A 13,706-nucleotide genomic window follows, 5' to 3' on the forward strand; every position below is an offset into this window, starting at 1 on the left:
AATAGATTCACAGCTATGTGCAGATATGTTTAACGAAACAGTTCAGGCTAAAGTAGCACCCACTCTATTCTCGCAGTGACCGTGAGGAGCGACTAAGCATCGGAATTTATCTTACACCATGTTTTAACTCGACTATAAAGAGCCATACAGTCAGGGTGAGAAATACAGTTGCAACACAAATCTGGAATAACTAAGCTGTCTTGGTCAGAATGTAATCATTTTGCAAGGTGCGGGATATTCGGAGGAACTAGTATTAACAGAGCATCTTGATTGAGAGGCCTTGGCAAGAAGATCATCGTCAACGTGTTAAGCAAAGCCGAACATGGGTGTGAGGGTAGGTCATCAAACTACCAATAGAAGTGGGCTTTTGGGGGTATTTTAGAATAAGAAAGGGAGAGTGAGAGATTTAAAATGTAGGGTATGTTTTTGTGGAGGGAGTTCCCGGTGGCTTGGTCTAACATCGGCGGTGTTCAGCCGGAATTGGAGACGCGCAGCGATCCGGTGGTCTTCTGGTCTGCAGGAGAGAGGGGGCTGGGAGGCAGCCATGGTACGATTTGAGAGCAAGGACGAGAGATTTTTAAAGTCCAGGCGTCGTTTATCCTTTGTATCTCGGCGACCACAGGAGTGACGAGGGAAATGAATTTAGTGCAGGGAAGGATTGACCAGCGGGGTGCTGAATAACCCCGACTTTCTGGAGCGTGCAGCCTTTGAGAGCAGACAGGAACACTCACAACTGGAGGTGGCGAATGCATGGAGGAGAATTCCAGCAACAGCCGAGCTGGGACCACTCCCAGCCAGGAAACAGGTCGTTTTAATGTTGGGGTTAAACGTGGTCCCGCTGTTTTAAAAGTATAGTTCAGCTTCAGACACTTGCTAGGCAGACGGATAGAGTCAGCAGCTAGGGAATGGTGTTTGCAGAAGGGACTGAAGATGGTATCTTTAATATTCCCATTATACATTGGGAGAACATCAGAAGTTAAGAAAACTGTCTACAAATTGGGGACATAAGAGATTGCACAGATGCTGGAAATCCAGAGCAACACACACACACACACACACACACACACAAAATGCGGGAGGAACTCAGCAGGTCAGGCAGCATCTATGGAAGAAATAAACAGTTGATGTTTTGGACCAAGACCCTTCAATAATCCTGAAGAAGGGTCTTTGCCCAGAACTTTGACATTTCGTTTCCCTCCATTGATGTTGCCAGATCTGCGAAGTTCCTCCAGCATTTTGTTAGAAATTGGAGATAGTTGGTGAGAACAGAGTCAAGTGTCATCACTGTGAATGTAGAAACCGATGCTGTATTTTCCAGTGATATTACCATGAGTAACACGTAGATGAGAAATTGTTAGTGGAAGGACTGGAGTCAAAAGCATTGGTGTGATCAAACACTCCATGGACTTCAAACAGGTGGAGAAGTATGAGAAGGGACACGTTACCTTTAATTGTGACTGCTATGCCACTGTCAGAGGAAGAAGAATAAACGGGAAGCATTCAAACAAGGAGTTCTAGAGAAGATTGGAGATGGCAGCATTTTCCAGGAATTGGATTGGGAAGAAATGGGGCAGCTGTTTGTGAGGAAAGTGGAGTCAACGGTAGGCTTTTTGAGGAAGTGTGGCAGCAGCAGGTTTGATGGAGGTGGGTGGTGATGGAAGGTGACAGAGGACCTGGAATTTACAGCATCATACATACAAGCAAGGTCAATCCTTCAATAACCAATAAAAGGGAACAAATATAGTCCTGAGTGGAGAGATAGAGGCGGGGGTAGCAGAGTCCCTGTACAACTAATGGGATACATACAAGAACAGATCTTGTATAAGTCACATCACATTTATAGGCAGAGGAACAGCCATGTGATATACATATGGAGAGAATATAGTCACTGTATAATATTCACAGTTTAGTCCTTATGAAAGTGGTATGACCAATTTCTATTCTGCTCTACTGGTCATGACTATCTTACCCATCTGTGCTGCTCCCTTACTGCTGTCACACACGGAGCTGGCAGTAGAATGCAACTTGATACGTGCACTGTGGTAGAAACTCAGCTCAGCAGAATCGTCCTGCAGCACCAGTGAGGATTCAGTCACATCTGCCCGATCAGATAGCTTTGACACAGTGCTTCCTGGCTGACACTTCACGATAGCGGGGTCTGTACGGAGACTGCAAGTTTGTGGCACACTAAAAATATCATCCAACGTGACTGCTTTGTGGTGGGAGGACACAAGTCCTTCCTACTGATCCCAATCGGAGCAGCAAGAGATGCCCCTAATAGTCAGCCACATAACACAGTGTCAGAGAAGTAACAGTGGAAATAGTGGATCAGAGCAGGGTTTATTAGGAGGGAAGCCTGGCATACTAATGAACTTGGAGCTTTCGGCGGTAGATTCTAGTTTAATTCAAAGTCCTAACGCTGATCTGCACCAACTCTCTATATGCCTGACTGTCCCGACCTTCGACTCACATATGGGGATACAGAGGCAGCTGTCCCATCCCCAAGTGGTGTCTATAAAGGCTGAGGGATAAAATTAGCTCAGGCAGGGAATGAGGCCTGGGAAAACAGGCACCAGAAGAACTGCTGTAGTTGAAGCTAGTAGTTCCATCACTTCCTTCCTGGAGACATTAAATATTGGATCTGCCAAAAATATCTACATATGGTGATTTTGGTTAGTAACAGAGAGTCTCAGGGGAGACAAATATATTAAACATAGAACAGTACCTCAAAGGAACAGGCCATTTGGCCCACAATGTTGTGCTGGACCAGCTAAAAAGCAAATCAAAAAATACCCAAACATTAATTCCTCCTACCTACACCATGTCCATATCCCTCCACTCTCCTTATAACCATGTGCTCTTGGAAGCCTTTAATACATTTGCCTCGACCACTGTACTAGGCAGCACATTCCAGCCATCCATATTCTGTTCTGTAAGTACATTACAAAGGCAGTCAAAATATTTTCACCATCGGTTACGTCAATGCAATGTGAATGACGTTCAAAAGCAATTTCTTCAACATCACCTTCTCCTTTATCCTAAAACTACAATTATATTTTGGATCGATCCAGTAATGAAGCAAAAACAGAAATTGCTATTTAACTCTTCAAGCCTGTTCTGTCACTTAATGAGACGTCAACAGAACCATCAGTATCAGTCTTGAAAAACAGATTTTGCCAGCTACAGCAGTGGAACATGAATGCTTTACCAAAGAAGCTGGTCCTTTTCAGTGATATCATTTCAGCCGAATGGCCTTCGGAGGGTATGGTCTCAGAATAAGAGGTATTCACTTCAGACAGATGAGTTTGAAAATAGATTTCTAATCAATAAGTGAAGCAGAGGTAATAGGGTAAGAGCAGAAATGTGGATTAAGAATGTTGGATTAGCATGATCCCATTGAATGGCAGACCAGACGTAATGGACAGAATGGTTTAGTCCTGTCTCTGCTTCTTATGATGTTATATTTTGTTTTTTTTAAAAATAGTTAATGTTTGATGGCTATATGTAAACATTCCTCAAAGTTACAACACACAGGACTAGGGTCATTTATTCCTGCAGGCAGGTCCACACAGTGTTTATGTTCCATTGGAGCCTCCTATTATCCACTCTTCATTTCACCCCGTCAACATGCCTGTACTTCTTTCTCTCTCACAGAATCACAATGAAGCAGACACAACAGGAGGTAATTAGTCCCATCCTGGCAAAAGCTATCAAAGCTCTGTCTCTGTCCATTTTCCTTCTCCAAGGCCTGGCAAGCACCTTCACGTGTTTATCCCCTTCCCTTCGGAAAGATCCCACTGAATGTGCTTTCACTGTTTTCATTTGGCTTCGACTTAAATGTACACACTTGAGATTCAGCTACTCACTGTGGTAAATTCTACAGTCTAAAGTACAGTCTACAGTATGAAGTTTGTCACAAAATTCCCATCGGATCTATTAAGCATGCCGACTGCAAGTTACTGGCTAATGTCAATATCTTTGGGTCCTCTGGGACACATAAGGTGACGATAGCATCATGAAGAGCTCCTGCATTTTTGTTATTTGTTAAAGGTGGAATGAATATATTGTAAATTAAGGCACATCCATCTTTGTAGCACGTTGGCAGCTCATTTCTAATCAAGTTTTATACTTGCACCTGAATAATGAATATAAAGCAAAGGTCTATTAACCTTCTCAGTAGCAAAATTACATTGCATTTCTTGCCTTTATTTTGCAAAGTGATTTCCCAAGAGAAACAAAACTATTGAAATGCACATGGTTCAGAAATACTAAAGCAAGAGGTTAAACTGGAGTGGATAAAACAGCCCTTGAAACTTGTGTAAACGGCATGAATTTGACAAAAATTACATGTGCCTAGTGAGGATGTCATAGCAGAGAGATAATTCATGAGGACCGTAAGGGTGTGTGACGACAGGACAGACCCAAACTTGGCATATCACAGTTCTGTTGTGTCTGATCAGATAGCATTGATCCCTGACTCCTAATTAATTGTAACGTAACTGAAGGGGTGACTAGCACTCGAAAACCATAGCAACAAGCTACTCCTGGGAGAATTCTGTTACTTTATTTAGAATAGGGTTGAAGTAAACCAAGTCTCTCTTTCCTACATCCTTTTCTGAAACTATTTGATACTCAAACAGTGGAGCAAGTGCAAGGGGCCTGATGATCTCCTCAATATTTTATTTATTGCTCTTAGGTTTTCCCTGATGACATCTTCTTGACCTCATAAAGCTCCAGGTTGGATGGCAACTAAGAGTTGTACCTGAACTAAAAGTAAAGCAGGGTGCAGGGCTGCATCTGACCACAAACAATTCAGTTAAAGAGCATCAACCAAAATATTAACTCTTCTCTCTTGCTCTGCAGATGCTGCCTGACCTGCTAAGGATTTCCAGTATTTTTATTTTGGAGTTCCACCATTAGTAGTTTGTTTTGGCTTTTTGAATGGTTCAGTTGTGGTTGAAGCTTTTGTGCATGGAAAGGGGGAGAAAGGGCTTTGGGGTTCTGATGCTTATATTATTCATACTGTGGGTTCGTTCTGCTGCATGGATGTCTGTGAAATTTATTGTGTACAGTTCTGGTTGCCGAATTATAGGAAAGATGTCAACAAAATAGAGAGAGTACAGAGGAGATTTACTAGAATGTTACCTGGGTTTTAGCACCTAAGTTACAGTGAAAGGTTGAACAAATTAGGTCTTTATTCTTTGGAGCGTAGAAGGTTGAGGGGGGACTTGATAGAGGTAATTAAAATTATGAAGGGGATAGATAGAGTTGACGTGGATAGGCTTTTTCCATTGAGAGTAGGGGAAGATTCAAACAAAAGGACATGAGTTGAGAGTTAAGGGGCAAAAGTTTAAGGGTAACACAAGGGGGAGTTTCTTTACTCAGAGAGTGGTAGCTGTGTGGAATGAGCTTCCAGTAGAAGTGGTAGAGGCAGGTTCGGTATTGCCTTTTAAAGTAAAATTGGATAGGTATATGGACAGGAAAGGAATAGAGGGTTATGGGCTGAGTGTGGGTCAGTGGGACTAGGTGAGAGTAAGCGTTCGGCACGGACTAGAAGGGCTGCGATGGCCTGTTTCCAAGATGGCCTGTAATTGTTCTATGTTATATGGTTATAAATGTAAGAATTTCAGGTTGCATACTGTATAAATTCTCTGAGATTAAACTGAACCGTTGAATCATTACTGAAGTCCCCTTCATCACTATTCTATGAAGGTTCCAAAAAATTCTACTGCCTTTTAGAAAAGCCAGTCTTCCCATGGTGAGGATCAGAGGAGACACTCTTAACTTTAAATGTGTTTGATTTATCTTAGTTCAGATCATAGGAAATATGTAGATGATAAAAAATGTGCAACGATTGCAGGACTCAGACACCTATAAAACTTTGAAATTTTGCTCTCCAGCTGAAGTACAGCAGCTTCAGAACCAAATTTACTGCTTTAAGTTATAATACTGTAGAGAGAAAGATGTGGTGAACTTACCAATGAGAAAGGTTGACTGGGTTTTTGTAACGTTGCATCACAAGTACCACAAAGGAAGGAACAAAAATAACTTTCTCAACCCCCACGCTGAATTTATAAGGCACTCAGTTGTAAAATTAACAACCCTGATCACTGCTTCATCTTACCCACTCCTTCCTCTATCCTCTCCTGTCCTACAACACCTCACCCCCCCACCCCCGCAAGCATTCAATGCATCCCTAAATTTCCACTGGGTTTAAGTGTCTGGCATTTTATGAAAATTCCCCGGTCTGGGGGTTACTCATGCACCAATTGAAGCCTATACCTGAAAGGTCTTAGAGTGAATGTATTAGAAAGATTTTCAAATCTGAATTGTAATTGTACCTTCAACTACTTTTGTCTTGAGATCTGGACTTCCCCCTCTAAATTTGTCCATTCTCAACCCCTCTGTTAAGATGCTTCTTAACAAAAACTCCCTCTTTGACCAAACTTTGTGTTTCCTGTCGTAATAGCTACTTATGTGATCCGGTGTCAGATTTTGTTTAATTTACACCGTTGTGAATCATTTGGGAGATCTCTCGATAGATGCTCACAGGCATGATATTGAGACTGATTACAAATGTAAACCATCACTATTTGTCTGGTTATCAAAACTGCTGCAGGCAGCATACAAGATCTACCACCTCGATATGAACCTTGGTGGCCAGTTTTATGCACAACAATTTAAGCAAAGTTGCTAACGTGAACAGGTAGAAAAGGCAATGAAGAAGAATTTTAGTGTACCGGCATTAGTCTAGCTGGGAAAGAAAGACTTGCATCCTGGGAAATCCTAACATACTGAACAGCCAATGAGATATATTCTGGAACTGGAGTCACTGTTGTAATATAGTAAAGATGGAAGTCAATTTGTGCAGAGCTTTATTGAGATACAGGGCAGACTAGGCTCTTCCCGCCTTTTGAGCCCCGCTGGCCAGCAACCTCCAATGTAATCAACAGACAATTTACAATGACCAACCTGTACGTCTTTGCACTACGGTTGGAAACTGGAGCACCCGGAGGAAACCCAAGCTGTCACCAGGAGAACGTATAAACTCCTCACAGGCAGTGGCGGGATTTGAACCCCGTAAAGCGTTGTGCTAACCACTACGGCACCCTTCCAATGAACAGCAGTGAGATGGTAGCCAGGTAATCCATTGCCTGTAATCAGGAGCTGGTGTAACCGTCTCCCTACCTCATCATTTTGGAAAAGGATATGTGCAGCTTAGAGGAGATTTTTATTTTGCTCTGGTCTGTTTTACCCAGCCTAAAAAGCTGGTGGACGTACAATCAACCATCAGTTGGCATAAATACCTGAAAGGGAGGGAAGAGTGCAGGGCCATGTGAAAAGATGAGAGAAGTAAGTACAGCACCTTAAAAACTAAATAATTATTTCAGAACCAGCGCAGCAGGTTGTGCTGAATAACATACAATACTGTATGTTTCCATCTGAGGATCTGCATACAGGTCTGACAGCGGGGAATCACAGAACGCTGCCTGTTTCCTGTTTGATAAGAATTAAAACTTTATTCCCTGGAGCGCAGGAGAATGATGGGAGATTTCAGAGAGGTGTACAAAAATATGAGGGCTACATCCAAGGCGAATGTTCGAAGGCTCGGGTGAGACTAGAAGTGGAGGTCAATGGTTAAGGGTGAAAGGTGAAATACTGAGCGGGAACAACTTCACTCAGAGGACAGAATGAGCTGCAGGCAGAAGTGCTGGATGCAGGACCAATTTCAATATTTAAGAGAAATTTAGTTAAGTACATGGAGGGGAGGGGTATGGTCCAGGTGAGTGTCCGTGGGACGCAGCAGAATAACAATTTGCCAGTAAAGCTGCCAGATTACACCAAGCAAAATTATCTTTGCAAGTGGAACAAGTGCCACACCTGCCCCACACCTCCTCCCTCATGAACATTCAGGGCCCCAAACAATCCTTCCAGATGAGGCAACACTTCACCTGCGAGTCCATTGGAGTCATAAGACCATTTGGGCCGTTTGGCCCAAGGAATCTGCTCCACCATTTCATCATGGCTGATCTGATTTTCCTCTCAGCCCCAATTTGCTGCCTTCTCCCCAAATCCCTTCAAGCCCTGAGCAATCAAGAATCTATCGACTTCTGCCTTAAATATACATAAAGACTTGGCCTCCACAGCTGCCTGTGGCAAGGAATTCTACAAACTCACCACTCTCTGGCTAAAGAAATTCCTCCTCATCTCCACTCTAAAAGGAGTCCCCCCAGAGGTTGTGCCCTCTGCTCTTAAACTCTCCCACCATAGGAGACATCCTCTCCACATCCTTTCACCAAAGCCTTTCACCATTCAACAACACACACAAAATGCTGGTGGAACACAGCAGGCCAGGCAGCACCTATAAGGAGAAGCACTGTGGATGTTTCAGGCCGAGACCCTTCGTCAGGACTCGGCCCGAAACGTCGACAGTGCTTCTCCCTATAGATGCTGCCTGGCCTGCTGCGTTCCACCAGCACTTTGTGTGTGTTGTTGTTTGAATTTCCAGCATCTGCAGATTTCCTTGTGTTTGCCTTTCACCATTCGATAGGTTTCAATGAGGTCACCCCTCATTCTTCCAAATTCTAGTGAATACAGGCCCAGAGCCATTAGGCACTCTGTATACAGTGCTCCCAGTGTAGCCTCCATAATATCAGAGAGACCTGATGTAGATTGGGAGACCATTTCACTGAGCACCTACGCCAGAAGAAGTGGGATCTCCCGGTGGCCAACCATTTCAATTCCCTCCTCTACTGGCCCAATGAAGTCACATACACCTTCATATTCCATCTGGGTAGCCTCCAACCAGATGGCATGAATATGTATTTCTTGAAATTCTGGTAATGTCCGCCCCCCCCCCCCAACTCCTTCATTCCCCATTCCTGTTTCCCTCTCTCACCTCATCTCCTTACCTGCCCTTCAGCTCCCTCTGATGCTCCTCCCCTTCCAAGGTCTTCTCTCCTCTTCTATCAGATTATCCCTTCTCCAGACCTTTATCTATTTCCCAGCTCCTTACTTCATTCCCTCCTCCCTCCCAGTTTCATCTATCATCTGAGACCGTGTAATTCTTCTTCCCCTCCAGCCGTTTTCTTACACCGACTTCTCTTTTTATCCCCAGTCCTGATGAACAGTTCACTCTTTTCCATAGATGCTGCCCGGCCTGCTGAGTTCCTCCAGCATTTTCTGTGTGTCACTTTCCACAAGGCAAGCTTAAGCAAACAGTAGCATGATAGTGACGGATAAGACTATATTGGTGGAAGGATAAATAAGAGAGGATACACTTGATCTTTGTCAAAACGGTGCCTTGAGGGCAATGTTAGATTCTGATGTTTTTAATCCGGGCTTCTTTCGGAAGTCAGGAAAGAGGCACAAAACCTGTTGCTTTACGATTGCTTTATTAAGCACTAACAGAACAAAGACTATTGAAAAGTGGACAGTAATAGAGGCTAGTAGCAGAAGGTAGAGAAGAAGCAAAAGAAGAAAAAGATGGCATCACTGTGTGGTCAGCTCTTATATTCCACAGAAAAGAAGCATTCCATTTAAAGTTGCAGATAAGAGTTAACCAATCAGGTAGCTCCTATTCCAATAACACAGCACCAGAGAAACTTCCAGAGCTTTCCATAATGACACAAAAACTGTAACTACAAGGGCACACACTGAACAACTACAGTACATATACATACATACATACATACTATGATCACTGGGAAACATACTAAACAGTTACGTGTATACTAGTAGACAAATAAAAATACTAGCAGGAATAAATTGTTAAAATGCAATGATAATGACAATTAAAGTCTAATCTAAGAATTAAACAGACCAATCCAGCAGCAGATAGGGCAATGGTTTAATGTGTATTCCTAATACCTTCGGATCCAAGAAAAAATATCAGCCTCAGTTCTGTCCTTGAGTCTCCGGAGGTGGAAAACAAACAACCTGCTGACACTGAGGTGATAATTCTGCCCACTGAGCGACATCTGACAGTGATCCAGGTGTAGAATATCCACCAGTTGTAGAGTGCTGAGCTGACCAATTCAAAAGGTCTTCCACACAGTCACGGCGTTCCACTGTTACTGCTGCTCAAGGTTGTCTACAATCAGTTAAATAGCGGTGGAGGAGCTGAGATTCAATTTGGTCTTTGGCAATGATTCCAAGATATAATATTACATTTACACAGCTAATGTGAGATAGCTCAGCCTCTCAAAGTTCAATCTACCTTTTGGAAGCTCTGTTGAAACTGGAACGATGCTGAAGCACTGGAAATAGCCACAGTCAATGTGATCTTCTGTGTAGCGCCTTAAGTTCAATAATGATTGCCCTTTGGTTATCTCCTGACAAAATACTGTATCAATAATAAATACTGCATCAAAACATTTACAACAACTGATTCAAGGCCAGCAAAACATCAATTACACCAGCTCGTTTCTCTCTGCAGGAGTATTTCTAGGAATATTAATAAATTCTGAGGAACTCCTTAGAAATTCTGGCCACCTTTCAGGCATCTGCTTTATTCCAACCATTCCAAATCCCATATGCTCACGCATGTTTTTGGAGAGAGTCTGTAAATACTGACACCCTCTCACTGACCTCTGTAAATAATGACAGGGACTCCAGGATTTTTCACAAATTCTGACATTCTGTGAATCCCTGGGCAACAGAGAATACCATCTGCACCCACTGTATATCAGTGATGGAGAGGATTTGTTTTTAAGGCCAACACTCATGCCAACCCTGCCCAGGGTATACATGAACTAATCGAGTAATGTATCATTTCAGTCATACCGGTGAGGCTTTGGCAAGTCAAGAAATGAGTAATTTGCAGCAGAAGGTTTAACCCCTGTCCAGTTGTCGCATTAACATGTCTGATTTCAGTTACTGTTTTCAAATAGCCAAACTGACTTTGGCTTGCCCAAAGCTCTTTGCTGCCACATTTACTTGTTGTTGAGACAGTCACACCTGCCCCCACAATTTCCGGTTCATGTCCGGTTGGCTCAAGGCTGCAATGAAAACCGAGAGGACTTATCAACAGCTTCTTGCAAGTCTTTACAGGAACATCTGATAACAGGGTAGTCAATGCTACTTAGCCTCTTCCTCCTTGTTCTGCTCATGTTATCGGATATCATCATTCTTTAACTTCTTCATTTTGTCATACAACTAAACTTCCCTTTTGAACATGTGTCATTATCTCACAGAATTAAGACCATAAGACACTTGAGCAGAATTAAGCCATTTGGAGCATCGAGTCTGCTCTCCAATTCCATCATGGCTGATTTATTATCCCTCTCAACTCCATCTTCCATGCCCTATTAATGAAGAAACTATCAACCTCCACCTTAAATATGCCCAATGGTTTAGCCCTCACAGCCGTCTTTGGCAATGAATTTCAAAGATTCACTACCCTCTGGTTACAGAAAATCCTTCACATCTCTGTTCTAAGTGTATCCTGAGGCTGCACCCTCTGGTTCTAGGCTCCTCCAGTATAGGAAACATCCTCTCCACATCTCGGCCTTTCAGTATTTGATAGGTTTCAATGAGATTCCACCCCCCCCCCCCCCGCCCATTCTAAACTCCAGCAAGTACAGGCCCAGAGCCATCAAAAACTCCTTATATGTTAACCCTTGCTTTCCTGGGACCATTCTCCTTAAGCCCCTCTGAACCTTCTCCAATGCCTTATACAGCCTCAGCATTACATCCTTGCTTCGTATTCTAGTCCTCTCGAAATGAATGCTAACGTTGCATTTGCCTTCCTCACCACCGACTCAACCTGCAAGTTAACCTTTAGTGAATCTTGCATGAGGACCTCCTGAGTCCCTTTGCACCTGAGTTTTGAATTTTCTCCCCTTTATTCCTTCTGCCCAAGTGCATGACCATACACTTTGCTGCTCTATATTCCATTGGCCACTTCCCCCAATCTGTCCAAGTCCTTCTGCAGACACTTTGCTCCCTCAACACAACCTGCCCCTCCACTATTTTTGTACCTGCTATGTTTAATAACTCAAAAACATTAAACTAATTCAGCATCTTCTCAACCACTGAAGGTAGGCTAACTGGCCTACAATTTCTTCTGCCTCCCTCTATTATTAAAGAGTGGAATGGTATTTGCAATTTTCCAGTCCTGAGGGACTATTCCAGAATCTAGTGATTCTTGAAAGATTATTTTTAATACCTCCACAATCTCTTCAATTACCTCTTTCAGTACCTTGGAGTGTAGTCCATCTGGTTCAGGTGACCTCTGACCTTTCAGCTTCCCAAACACCTTCGCATCAGTAACAGCAATGGCACTCTCAAATTTCTGCCATTCTGCTAGTGTCTTCCACAGTGAACACTGACACAAAATACTTATTAAGTTTGTCTACATTTATTTGTCCCCCATTACTACTTCCCCAGCATCACTTTCCAGTGGTCTGTTATTCACGCTCAGCTCTCTTTTACTCATTATATATCTGGGAAAAAACTTTTCGTATCCTCTTTTATATTATTGGCTAGCTTACCTTCATATTTCATCTTTTCTCCCTTTATGTTTTTTTTTTAGTTGCCTTTTGTTGGTTGTTAAAAGCTTTCCAATCCTCTAACTTCCCTCTAATCTTTGCCTTCTGTTTTGCTTTTATGCTGTTTTTCACTTCCCTCGTCAGCCATGGTTGCCTCAGTCTCCCTTCAGAATACATTCATCTTTGGGATGTATTTTTCCTGCACCTTCCAGATTTCCCCCATAAACACCAGCTGTTGCTGTTCTGCCATCATCCCTGTCGGTGTCCCCTTCCAATCAACCTTTGCCAACTCCTCTCTCATGTCTCTGTAATTCCCTTTACTCCACTGTGATACTGATGCATCTGATTTTAGCTTCTCCTTTTCAAACCACAGGGTGAATTCTAATGTATTATGATCACTGTCCTCTAAAGGTTCCTTTTCCTTAATCATAACTGGGTTATTACATAGTACCCAATCTAGAATTGTTGTTCCTTTGGTGGGCTCAACCACACAATGCTCTAAAAAAAGACATCTCGTAGGCATTCTACAAATTCCCTCTCTTGGTATTCAGCACCAACCTGATTTTCCCAATCTACCTGTATATTGAAATCCCTCATGCCTATCATAACATTGTGCTTTTAAATGCCATTTCTGTCTCCTATTGTAATTTGTAGCTCATATCATGGCTACTGTTTGAAGGCCTATATACAACTCCCATCAGGGTCTTTTTACCATTGTAGTTTCTTAACTCTTCCAATCCTATGTCACTTCTTTCTAATGATTTGATTTCATTTTTTACCAACAGAAACACCCCACTTCCTCTGCCTATTTGTCTGAACTTTCGATACAATGTGTATCCTTTGAAGTGAAGCTCACAACTATGATCATATTTCAACAATATATCATCACTCTTTATATTTTGGCCCCCTGTTACACTCTAACAATCCCACTGACTGCAAATTTGCCCTACCATCTGCCAGTCCTTCTTCACAGTCTCTTGACACACTGCATCTACACATCCATCCTCAGGCCGATCACTCCAGTTCCCATCACCCTGCCAAATTAGCTTAAACCCTCCTTCACTGCTCGAGCAAACCTGCCCACAAGGATATTTGCATCCTCTGGGACTCATCCCTTCGTACAGGTCATACCTTCCCCAAAAGAAAGGCCAAAGATCTGGAAATCTGAAACCCTGCCCCCTGCACCAATTCTTCAACCAAGCGTTCATCCTCTTC

General features: G+C 42.8%; 1 protein-coding gene across 1 annotated transcript in view; it reads left to right on the top strand.

Annotated features, from left to right (window-relative positions):
- Positions 1 to 13,706, top strand: part of fam78ab (family with sequence similarity 78 member Ab) — a 32,704-nt gene that overhangs the window by 1,629 nt on the left and 17,369 nt on the right. The window lies entirely within an intron of this gene.

Source organism: Hypanus sabinus, chromosome 18 (assembly GCF_030144855.1).
Source record: "Hypanus sabinus isolate sHypSab1 chromosome 18, sHypSab1.hap1, whole genome shotgun sequence".
Lineage (NCBI taxonomy): Eukaryota > Metazoa > Chordata > Chondrichthyes > Myliobatiformes > Dasyatidae > Hypanus > Hypanus sabinus.